This window comes from Scleropages formosus, chromosome 19, assembly GCF_900964775.1.
Source record: "Scleropages formosus chromosome 19, fSclFor1.1, whole genome shotgun sequence".
NCBI classification, from domain to species: domain Eukaryota; kingdom Metazoa; phylum Chordata; class Actinopteri; order Osteoglossiformes; family Osteoglossidae; genus Scleropages; species Scleropages formosus.
In genome coordinates this window covers 3,495,936-3,509,069 of record NC_041824.1, presented here as the reverse complement: position 1 = coordinate 3,509,069, position 13,134 = coordinate 3,495,936, and positions in this window count along the sequence as shown.

Genomic DNA, 13,134 nt, shown 5'->3' with positions numbered 1-13,134 from the left:
TGTAAACATGGTATAAGGCTTGCATCACTTTTCTCAAAAAAAAAAAAAAAGATTCTACCGTTGTTCATAGGAATAGTTTTATGACCAAATATAACAGTATGTTCCTTCATGACTGTCTGTTCTGTAAGGGAAATAAGGTATACCTTCCCCAAAAAAGTAAAAGTGGTAAAATCATTCACTAAATTGTATCATTTCCACGTGACACAATGAGGTGCATCCCTGCCATCTTATCCAGCCAGAATGCCCTACAAATGGGTGACTGGCCAGAATGCCCTCTGGATGTCCAGATCAAGATTCCAAGATTGTCTCTTACTGCCAGTTCAGATAGAAGTTGGTCATTGACAAGAACTGGATAGCATAACGGTTTTGTTCCTTTCACTGGTAGCAACAGGCATGCACAATTCCAGAAAATATTCAGCAGGTAGGGGACTGTTCCCTCTGGAAAAGCTTCAGAATTTGATCTCCACCCTTTTTTTCTCCATAAGGTGAATGGTCAACATTGATGAGGTGAACAGGTCAATCTTGTGGAAAGCAAATGTTCCAACACAGAATGGACAAGGAACTGAGGATCAGGATGACAAAAAGTAAAATACTGTAAATGAAAACTTTATGGCACATCATGGAATCCTGGGCTTGAATAGAGACCAGGAGTGGAGTGGTCTACAATGCTTTGTATTCTTTCTACCCTTGATGACAAAACACGCAAGTGAAAGAAAACGAGGAAACAAAGAAAACACAGAGAAGTTTACAGTAAAACACAAAAGTCATTATAACTTCCTCTTCACTTGTCTCTGTAAATATCAAAGCAGTGCTCAGAAATCTATCTATCTATCTATCTATCTATCTATCTATCTATCTATCTATCTATCTATCTATCTCAGAGCTTTTCAGTTCACCCCTGGATGATAAGTTGTCACCTCATTAACAAGCTCTTAGGTGCATCCATCAGTCTTGTACGTTGGGTTGACCAGGATGGAACCTGCTATGAACTTCTACGGTATATTGTCTCAAAGGGAATGTAGTCAGGGTGTAAACACGGCCATAATTCCACAATGACAGTCACAGCTATTTCCTTTTAAAGAGAATCCTTATAGGCTGATAAGGGTCAGGCAGCTGGGATTCCAAAGAGGGGACTTTGGTGTTCTCTTAAGGCTTTGTTACCAGAGTTTTATGTTAGGATGCAACGGCTCACTGGCATCCTTTCCAGGGTGCGTGGTCCCGCACCCATTTGTTGTGGGATACACTCTGGACTGCTAAAACGATCCGGAACACGAATAGTTGTGGTAAGTGTGGGTGAGCTGCAACTCATTAGTAGTGATAAACTCCCCTTCAGTTTCTATTTGTTTCCTCAGTTTCTGTTAAAAAAAAGTGACATTGGGAATTAAAAGTAATAATACTGTACATACTAATTTGAACATTTTATTTATAGTTTTTACAGCACTTTCAATTTTTATTGCTGTTATTTGCATTTTCGAAAAGTAACCATGGCTACAAGTCCCTTATCGAGGCAGTACTACCTAACTTTGCTTTATGCGCACTCAATAAACTATGCAAATTTTGATTATCGCTGAAATATTCTTTCAAAGCAATAAGTATACATTTCAGAATTTTTATAGATTTTTTTTTTTTTTTTACCGAATCCCACTTTAAGGCAGTGAACTGTTCCTAAATGTATCAGAACGAGATGCATTATAAACAAATGTATTCACTTTAGTTTTTGGCAAAAATGAAAATATAATGGTGTTTGTGAGGATGTATCCACAGCATCTATTTCTCTGAATATATTGCTGTATGAAAATAATCCTTGAAGGTGCTCCTACAATGGCTACTGTACATGACATGCAAATCGAAGGCACTAAATGTGCGTACCATAAAGCAATCAACAATGTTCAGTTGTTCACCTTCAATTTATTGCTGCAATATAAAACAGTGGCCATATTTCCTAAGAGTCTTCCTTTCAGATTAGATGGTGCCACAGAGCTCATTTGTTGCACATCCTTTGACTGCTGCTCTATGTGTGCGTCCGGCACTGTGGGTCTTTATGAGTGCTTACTTTCTAATTTCATAGCCATTCCAGTGGAAGTGCGGCATCCATCTCACACACAGTGGTCCACTGTTATCCCATGAAGTGCGCACTGGGAAAGCTGTGGACTGTACACAAACAGAACATTGTTTTTGAGCTCAGACATTTTAGGGAGAAACCCCAAGCTGATAAAAGAGACTTCTCGATGACCGTGTGACCCTCCGCCCCACAGCGAACATTGTCGTCTTGTTCCCCATTTTCATTTTGAAGTTTTACATTTTCATGACTTTTTTTTTTTTTTAAAATACCCACAAATTCCCACAGTAACTGTTGTGGAAAGAATAGTGTCAAGCATATAAATTCTATGGAATGAACTGTACATCATTCTATCATCTTTTTCTTTAGCTGTATTTACATTTACTCATCTAGCTGATGTTTTTCTTCAAAGCAACTTACACTGTTCACGTTACAATTATTTACCCATTTAGACAGCTGGGCAAATTTTTACTGGAGCAATTTAGGGTAAGTACCTTGCTCAAGGGTACAACAGCTGAAGGTGGGGATCAAACCTACAACCTTTAGGTCCACAGACAGCATCTCCAACCACTTTGCTAACATCAACATTTTTGACAGGATCTTTTAAATGGGGGGGGTGCGGTGGCACAGTGGGTTGGACCACAGTCTTGCTCTCCAGTGGGTCTGGGGTTAGAGTCCCGCTTGGGGTCCCTTGCAACGGACTGGCGTCCCGTCCTGGGTGTGTCCCCTCCCCCTCCGGCCTTACGCCCTGTGTTGCCAGGTAGGCTCCGGTTCCCCGCGACCCCGTATGGGACAAGCGGTTCTGAAAGTGTGTGTGTGTGTTTTAAATGGACAAATCAACACACACACACACACACACACACACACACACACACATTGACTGAAACCACTTGTCCCGAGCGGGGTCACGGCAAACTGGAGCCTAACATAGCAATACAGGGTGCAAGGCTGGAGGGGGAAGGGACACACACAGGATGGGACGCCAGTCCATCGCAAGGCACTCCAAGTAGGACTCAAACCCCAGACCCACCAGAGAGCAGGACCTGGCCAAATCTGGTGCACCACCACATCTCCCACTCGCCAAATCAAGTGGTAATAAAAATCCAATACATGGAATAGATTGACAGTACGCTAGAATGGCGTGTCTGCATCCAAATATCTCCTTCTCTCAGTGCAATGGAATTGTATTTTTCTCTGAGATATACACTTTTTGGTGAAAAATCTCTGCTAAATGTATATATTTTTTTTTTCTGAGTATACGGAAGGCAATGGCTTAATTCAGTAAGCAGTGCACACTTTGCCCGAACAAGTTGATGCAGCTTAACTTATCGTCTTTCTGAACACCTTGTAAAACATCGTTGCGCACAAGGGCACACATCCAAGAATAATGCACACAGCGCAAAACATAAAATGCAGCTACAATGCCTTTTTGGAAGTCAGGAAACTTTTTTTTTTTTTTTTTTTTTGCAAATGTCTCCCAAAATGCTGATGACACAGTTAGTCAACTTTAGTTTTTAGGGAGGAAATATGCAGCAGCTAATGCATCATACAAGCAATATTATTGCCGGCACGATGATCATTCCTCTTACATGTGCATGCCGGAGCACAGGTGCAATGCGGCGCAGGAAATATTGCTCTGATTTCAAAACTACTTGTGGAAAAGACTGGGAGAGCAGAACTGTGGAAGCTACTCAGCTGACAGTCTAGTACAGTGTAGCCTCAAAAGACGATTTGTCATAGGAGGGATATGGGAGAGACTCAGACAGCTGATGACTCTCCAGGAAACTCTCCAGTTATTTATGTATTTATTAAATTTTTTTTCTCCCTCTGGCAGAGACACCCTGTTGTTCCTCCATGTCTTCCCAGTGACTTCTAATGTGCCCCTGGACCATTGATGTGTCCCTTTAGCTTCCTCCTATTTATCTGTTTTTACTTGCCCACAGCATGACTGTCAGCTTTAAACAGATGCTTCAACTCTCATTTTTTTTGACAGTTGTCAGTTCCGTTTTGGAAGCTGGAATCAGACTCGTCGGCCTTAGCATGATTTTTGTTTCGCTAATAACTCTTACAGGCACTGCTTCTCCAAGGAGCACGTATGTTCTCTGAGGGCATTACAAAAACATGAATACAAGGAAAAAAAGATGATCTTGTGTTCCAGACACTGAGTATTCTTCGGCTAAAAAGCCGAGAAATAAGAAGTGTTACAGCTCAAGTGTGAAAACAAAAGTACCATCAGTAATCTTTCTGTCCACCTTTGGGATGGATTAAGATTGATGATATTTTTTCTAATGACCTCATTAGTAATTTGCAGCACGAGAGAATTCTTAACATCACTTAAGTTTTTTTTTTTTTTTTTTGATCATTTCCAAAAGTAATTCTGATATTTAAATCCAATCAGCACAGGAGTGCATTCTTAATTTTATAGTTTGCTTAAATTTGCAAAGCATGCACTCAAAAATTAAATAGGCTGCGCCACGGCACTGAACCGTAACCGTGTTCTGCACCACTTCAAGATAGTTAAGCCATTAAATTGATTCAGAGAGGTGAAGAAGAAGCAGGCAATCTGCAATAACCGAAAGCAAATTTGAGATGATGCCCTTGTGAAGATGCTGGTCTTTAAGGGGACAGTTGAAGTGGTTGAGGAATTCACTTCCTGCCCCAGTTTGACAGGAATGCCTTTTATAGAGCAGAAGTGTTCATAGAGTATAAAGTTTGTGGCAGGATTGCCGTACATCAGCCCCTTCTTCTCGGCTGCCCCAGTGTCAACGCTCTCCACGACCCTTGGGTACAAGGATGTCCGCGTTTTCCAGATTGTTTGCATTCTTCAGACTGCACATGAGAGTACCTTCAATACCTTCCTAAAAATGTCAGGATATTATTCGAATCCTTACGTGACATTTGGAAATGATATAAATGTCTGATAGAAATCTAATTAATTGCCATTGTTTACATCCATGTACAGTATGACTTACCCAAAATCTTTGTTATAGTCAAAGAATCTAATGGATTTTTTTTTTTTTTATAAAAATATCACCTGGCCAAAATGTACAGCCCTGTTCCTATTTGTAAGAATACAATGTTGCTCCACACAATGTCTGAATTAACAGACAAGTGTTCGGGTTAGTCTCTCATACTTTTCGCTTGACGCCCCTGTATCTGGAGTCAAGGACGACATAGGAAAAAAAAGAGAAAAGTAAGGAGAAAATAAATAAAAATAAATAAATACAAATAGAAGAGTCCATAGCTGCTGACAAAGAGTAAAAGATGATTGCTCTAAATGCCCTGGCAGTAAATCTTTCACGCTTGTCAAGAACACTCTGTTCCCCCAGTGGATAGACCACCCCCACCCCCACCCCCTTCTCGCAGTCAGCTAGGATTTGGCCTTGCTCAGTGGCGATAAAAAAAAAAAAAATAAATAAAATAAAAATAAAAAAGGCGCCAACAAGGCTGCGCTACATGCTGTTTACTGCCATTGTATTCTTTCACAGAATCACAGCAAAATTCTGTCCTTGAGAGTTAAAATAGAAAACACAAAACAGTTATGCTACATGAATGGCACCATATTCTCTGCTTTGAACAACATTACTGGATGAAGTTAAAATAATTTGTCGCTCTTAATAGAAAACCATGTGGTTTTCTGGAAGAAAAAGGTCATTCTCTTGGGTAAGCCGCACCACAGAGTCGTTATGCGAATTATGTTATGGATGGCTTTCTATGAAATGGAGCTATCGTGTCACTTTAATGCAAACATAGGGTAATCTGGCCTCTAAATATCTCACTATTACATTTAATTACCTATTTCCAACTCTGTGCTGTCGATCTTCAGCTTGCAAAGTGTACGTCATGCGGTGTGTCACTTACCGTACATCATACTACGCAATGCCGTTTGTGGAATGTAATAAGTCTCGGAGGGGGGTATTAAACCATGTGGGTTTGGTGCCGGGCTCAACTTATCTGCCTCTTGATGTCTGGCCTGCTTGTGACCAGGAAGGTTTGTGTGTGTTTTGAAGAAGGCTCAGTATCACCTCCCTCATCCAAGCAAGTATCTGTTGCACTGTTTCTTGATTCTCACCAGGCTTTTGCAGGTTGAAGTTGTTCTGTATTGCAGGCAGCAATGTTTGTTTTTCCAGATAAAAGCGTCACGTGTAGATTGATTTAAATTCCGATGCAACCACTTTCCTTCCGGTTGTTCGTTTGTCCAGCTATTTGAGCAAGCCCCCCTCCATACACACCACAAAGCAGCACAGCCCTGATGAAATTATAATGCCTTTTACAAGTATAAATAAATAATATAATCCAAAAGTTATGAAAATGGCATTCCTTTATTTTATCTCTTTATTTATCGGAGGGTGGGTGGCATAGCAGGTTGGCCTGTGCCTGCTCTCTGGTGGGTCTGGGGTTCAAGTCCCACTTGGGGTGCCTTGTGACGAACTAGCGTCCCGTCCTGGGGGTGTCCCCTCCCCCTCCGGCCTTGTGCCCTGTGTTGCCGGGTTGGGCGCCGCGACCCCACTTGGGACAAGCGGTTTCAGACAATATGTGTGTTTATTTATTTATTATCAAACCATAACCCTTCCACACAACATCCACTTGTTCCTCCAAAAGCAGTTCAGTGAAAGGGCCACCCTCTTCCCATCCACCACCCCAAATGCGGAGGATTTAATCTCATAGGGGGTATCCTCTTTTCAGTCCTTCCATGTACAGGAATGCACAGCCTGCCGCTGTCTCCCAGAGTGTAATATTCTTGGATGTGAATAGCTGATATGCATGTAATGAAAGGTGTTAAGACATCTGTTCCCAGTGGCTGCAATTAAGTACTTATCAAAGATAAACAAAAAACAATTCATGATGAGAGAGTGCTTCAGCTTTCGCCCGACAAAAAGAATGCAAATGCTGTCGATAAGGGAGGGAGAGATGCCTGCACTGAGTGATTCAGCGGGATGCTTTTCTCTACAGTATAGATACCAAATAACGGTGCGCGCGATATCCATCCTCTTTCAGAAAACGGGGAAGAAATAAAAGGAAAGACAGACAGACGTTTCATCGCTGTGAAGCTCACAATCAAAGTGAGAGGCTGGATGTTCTATCCACCCACACGAGGCATTCTCAGAAACAGCAGGCTCTCCTCTTGAAACAATGGCCCTTTTGGTGGCCTTCTTACATGTAGACTTGAGGTAACAGTGTGAAGCACTTTGTCTCGCTGTTTAGTAATAGGCAGGCACGGTCTCAAAATAACAAAAAGATTTAATATTCTCAGTAGGATTTAATACAGTCAGCTCACATGGTGAAATTCTGGGAATTTTCAGCAACATCCACTATATTGCATGTTGTTACCAGATGTTTCCAAACGTGCAGCTGCCCAGCAATAGAGCGCAGAGAAACCAGAAGGGCTCATTCCTTTATGAAGTGCTGTGCTTGGGACTTTGTTCGCATTTTACTTTCAGATCCGAGTGATGCAGGGTGGAATCTCTTGTGATTTAACGAAGAACAATACGTGCGAAAAAACGCAACTTTCGGCAGGAGAGCGATCGCGTTCGCATTTAATTTCACACGCGCTCTGAGCTCGTTTCAAACTGCCCCTGAATGTCACAAGCTGAGAATCAGTGCTGTGAGGAAAACTCTGCACTTATCATAAACGACAGATGCGTCACACCTGGATGGACCCACATGTCTCTTGAGTCGAGCGCAGTCGACATCGACTCCGTTCTCTAGGCCTCGCATCGAGGATGCTGCCATCTAGTCGAGCTCCTTCGTTACAATGCTGTATGAATCACATGGGAAATTTACGGAACATGGCGTCCTGTCAACAAGCCTTTCGACTCGCTCACCTCTTAATAAGAAGTTTATGAGAACCACCTTGCCAACGAGACCCTTGGGGAGAAGTCAGATGCTCCGCAGGAATAACTGTGACAGCATCTGGTCAGTTGAACTTGTGCTTTGGAGAGGCCCTTGCCCTTTGGAACAAGCGCTGCGGTGCCCGGGGAGGGGGGGCGGTAGGGGGGCCGTCTGTCGATATGTGGCATCACGCCTGTCACATTCGTGTGTCTGTCCACCCCCCCCCCCCCAACCCCCCAGACTCAGCTCACGGGACCTGATCATGGGAGAAATGATGAGGCAGATGTTTTTGCTTGGCCATCATGGTGGTGACAGCAGAGCTGTTGTGACACGGTGACATGCTGACATGAGACATGTTGACTGTTATCCACTCAGCTGCCTGTTGTACCCCACACATAAAAGCGATGAACACTCAAGCCATGAACTGCAGATTTTTAATTGTGACAGAAAATGACAAATTCTGATATGGAATAAGAAGTCAAACGAAAGGTTTAGTTTAACCTCTTTTTCAGGGGGCGGAGACTTTCTATTTTTCCACAGTTGTTCTCTCTTCCTTTTCGGGATTTCAAGATGAGCTTGAACGTTTGCTGAGCAGATGCTTTTCTCCAAAGCTACTTCCGATGAACTCTCTGTAGTGCTGTCAGCCCTTATTCATCGTGGTGACTTACACTGCTAGATACACTACTTGCACTGGGTCACTCATCCATACATCAGCGGAAGACACTCTGTCTCTCTGTCACTCATACACTACGGGGGAACCTGAACAGACTGTCTTTGGAGTGTGGGAGGAAACCGGAGCACTCAGAGGAACCCCACACAGACACGGGGAGAACATGCAAACTCCACATAGACTAAACAGGGATCGATCCCACATCATCTTGCACCACCCAAGCACTGTGAGACAGCAGCGCCACTCACGGTGCCACCGTGCCACGCCAGCGTGATTGTTCGGAGGTGATTTATTGTTTACTGGTATACACATGGCCGGTTTATTGCCAATGACCAGATTGTGATGTTAACATTCATATAAACAATGAGAGTAATACTCCTTGTTGTGCCCTGGTAAATACCACAAGGATCCCAAGTTTCAAGTATTGTAAGTCACATTGTGGATATTATTGTAATATATGGTACAAATGAAAAAAAAAATTTTCATTCCCTGACAGCCTTGTACTATGAGACCATTTTCTTATTAAATTAGAATTGCGACTAAAATGCTCTCTTGGGTCTCAAAAAGAAATATTTAGGTATATTCTGAACACTACAACTGTAACATTAAGCAATTTTTTCCACAATATTTCATGGTGGAAAGCATCTCAAAAACCTCTGAATTATGATGCCCTTCATTTTAGCATCTCTGCAAGGACAGCTGATGAATTTGATACCACACCGCAAAAATGCAAAAAAAAAAAGCATATATTTGCAGCTCTAAAACCTGCTGAAATTTTACGCTCTCTGTACTTCTAGATATGTGCACTCGTGCACACACCAACTTTCTAAACTCTGACAAAACAAAGATTCTGTTAACAGTTAACCCTAATTCAGAAACTGTAAAACTGAAAGCTGAATATAATGTGCTTTTATAATACCGATGATGGTCTGATTAAAAAATCTGATCGGGTTTTATCAGATGATATTGCTAAAAAAAAAAAAAATATTATGAGGGGTGTATTCACATTTTTGAGGAGGGTAAGAATATTATTAGTTGTTTCTTTCCCCTACTCCCAGAAAGGGTTATGATAATATATTATACTTTGTTGAATATAATATTACCATAAATATAATAGCTATGCGAATTATATTTACTAAATTAGCAGATGGTTTTCCCAAAAGTAATGTACAACTCAGAAAACCAAAATGCATTTCAACAACAGAGAGGTACAAAGGCACATGATTCTCAACGTTCAATCAGCTCAACACCATTATTTTTGTTGCTTTGCATGATATCAGTAGCTGCACATGGAATTGATCTATACTGGAGTTTTCTTTTTTAACAATTAATGTAGTGAAAAGCTTATAAAGCAAATTGGAGCTCGTGAGAGAGGTGGATGTAAGATGATGAGGGTCTCAACCCTTCGTGAATGTTTACAGACACTAAGCAGACTGGAGCCAGAGCTGAGAACCTTTGGGGTTTTCATTTGGACCTCGTGTGCGTCGGACCACCGAGCAGCCAGCGGTACAGACGAGTAGCTGTGTGAGTGCGGTGTAGTGAGAGATCAGGTCTTCCAAGAAGTGATGAGCACATCCAGAATCTTTAACTTGATACGGACAGCTTCATGAAGCCGGTGGAGAACGATGAGGAGAGGAGATACATGGGAAGAGTTTGGCAGGTGAAGCACAATGTGTTGTATGACCTTCTTGTATCTGCTCAAGAGGCCTGATTGCAGAAGCTGGAGGACCACACTGGTGGGAGTTGCAGTCGTCTAGATGACGTCATCGTTTAAGTAGAGTAAGTGCTGCTTGGTTGATTTCCGCTCACGGCAACCACTTTCATGGTTTGTGGTGAGGGAGGGTCGGTAACCTATGTACCATTGCCTTCCTCCTAACACGTGTTTGGATTGCAAACGTGGCAAGAACAAGCAAACTCCACACACCCTGAAGTGGATTCAAACCTATGCTTGAATGCTCAGCTCAGGCACTGAGAGGCCCCAGTGTTACCACATTGTACTCATGATTTTAATCATAGTTTTGCCTACTATCATAATATTTGCCATTTTTCATGTCTTCCAGTGGATTATTTCAATTTTTTTGTCCTGATCAGAGGAACGGATCAGATGCACACCGGGGAGCTGAAGCAGTTTGTGTGGACACAGGAAAGGAATGACTTTGTATAACAGATATTACAACGTTTTTTTTTTTTTTTTTTTTTTTTTTTCCCCACAGTGTGGGTGGCTCAGAGGAAAGCTCCAGTCCTAAAAACCAAGAGTCCTTTGGAGCTGCCAATCCGGAGCCTGAGGACACATTGCAGCAGACTGACTGTCCCATAAAGGACAAGCCAAGTGGCAGCAGCGGGATTTCCTGTCAGACGGTGTGCATCCCAGCAGGGTCATTTCCACCTCACCTGGCACCCTACTTGCTCCAGGGCCTCACCTAGCAATGTGGGGCAGATAAGCTGTGTGCCGTCAAAACACACTTGATACCTACTGAGACCCGCTGGGGGTGGTCGTCTGAGCGGATTGACAGCGGCAACCACATGTCGGTATACGCTTGCCGACTCCGAAGGGAGACACAACAGCTGAACTGTTGCAACCGCTGGAACTCGTCTGGGGACAGAAGCCTCTGGCAAATCAGGGAATTTTGTTTTGATACTTGTCACAAATATGTACAAAGTACTTTTCTGCAGCAAATAGTGAATTCATTGTAAATAACTGGGTCAAGCTCTTGATCAGTTTATTTCATAAATGCATTCATGCCTCCTTCTCTGTTATACCTTTCCAGGAGTCACCCTTTCGGTCCGAAAACAAGTTGAAGAGTGACACACTTTTTAATTTTCTAACAATATATTACCCTGGAATTTTGTACTGTCCCCTCATATTTTTCCTTTTCCAAATTTAGAAATTAGCAACTTCAGTGTTTCAAGATTTATTTACTGTTGTTTTGTTCTGTAGGTATGTGATGCTATTATTCATGGAGTTTGTGTTCTAATTAAAATAATAAAATAAGGTAACTTTTGGTACCTTATTTTTTCTGCTGGAAGAGAGCAAATAAAATTTATTTTGCGGTAATTATAAAGAAAACATTACAAAGCGGTGGCAAACTCAATTAGTCATTTTAATTTGGTATCATTCAGAAACATAGCTCCAGCCTCTGATTTTCTTATTAGTCTCTTGATTACAGTCACATTGAATCATAAATCAAGATTTTGTTTTTCCATGACTGATAAAATTATGTGGCAATTTGCTTTTAGTAACCGTTTTACATAATGGCTGCAATGATAAATGAAAGTAAGTATTGAATTGAGGATTGTGTCACTAGTAATTACATTACTCTGCCAATGCTTTTCTCTGGATGATTTTTCAGGACTATTTTTAAAGTCAAGTAAGTACTTTAGTTTCATTGTTCATGATTTAAATAGCAGGACCCAGAAGAATACACACTTCACCATTTAACATTAACATTGTAATATTGTATGTATCTATGAGGAAATATTTACAGGCATTGAATGAAATACATTAAGTACATATAAAATCTTGAATATATTCTGAATGCACTTATTCATAAATCTGCTTTGTTTTCACTGTCCGTTGGACAATTGTGATATGATTAGAAAAATTGTTTTCGTCTATTAAAAATAAAAATACGTACTGCCAATGGATTATTAATGTGTGTGTTTTTTAAGAAACAGACCTTTTTTTTTTTTAATTTATCCCCCCCCCCCCCCCCCCACCATATATTTGAGAAATATTTCCGCTGAAAAGGGAATTTTTTCATTGGTGCATTCAGGCCCCTTGCAGAATTGGAACCAGTTTCCTTTTGTCATTTGGTCTGACTCTTTTCACCTGTGACTGCAGTTTACACATGAACAAGTGTACACACACACCCGCACAGTCTTTCTGCTGTTGTTTGATGAATTACGAAATATAAAGCATGCATGTGAAGCCTATGCTGGCAAATTTATGCCTTACAGATTGTCGTTTTGGGCCTACCGGTCACAGCCTGATTGGTGCGAAGATGTTAAAGAAGGTGATTAATTTAACATCTGCTCCTTAGTCTGAAGTTTATTAATGATGTAAAGAAGGGAAAAAAAATAAATACATGTTTGCATTGGACTAATTAGCTGAATGAGTTCCATCCATATCCATTCGTGAGTTTTTGACAACGGGGAGCGACTAAGGCAGCGGATATAAATTTCCTCTCGCCGTGAAACTAATTATAAGTAGGGGCTTGGAGTGCGGGGGGATTTTTGTTCTACACATGTCATGCAGGGAGGAAGAGCACTTCCATCTTTCACCACAGTCATGGGTATCACACATTGTTCAAAGGAGAAAATCTGGAGACAAATCCATTTTCTGCCTTTCTGAAATATGCTTTCACCCCCCCCCTTATAAAATTTACAAAAGCAAGACTTACAGTATACATAAGCCGCCACGGCTGTGTTTTATTTTTTTGTGTTCTTTAAATTATACTGTTGAACATACCTTAATAGGCCTAGAATCCCTCATTATGGATTCGAACCATTCAGCGCTGCTCAGTTTTCAGACTTCTTTTATCTCTAAATTAAACAGCGACTATGAATCATTAAA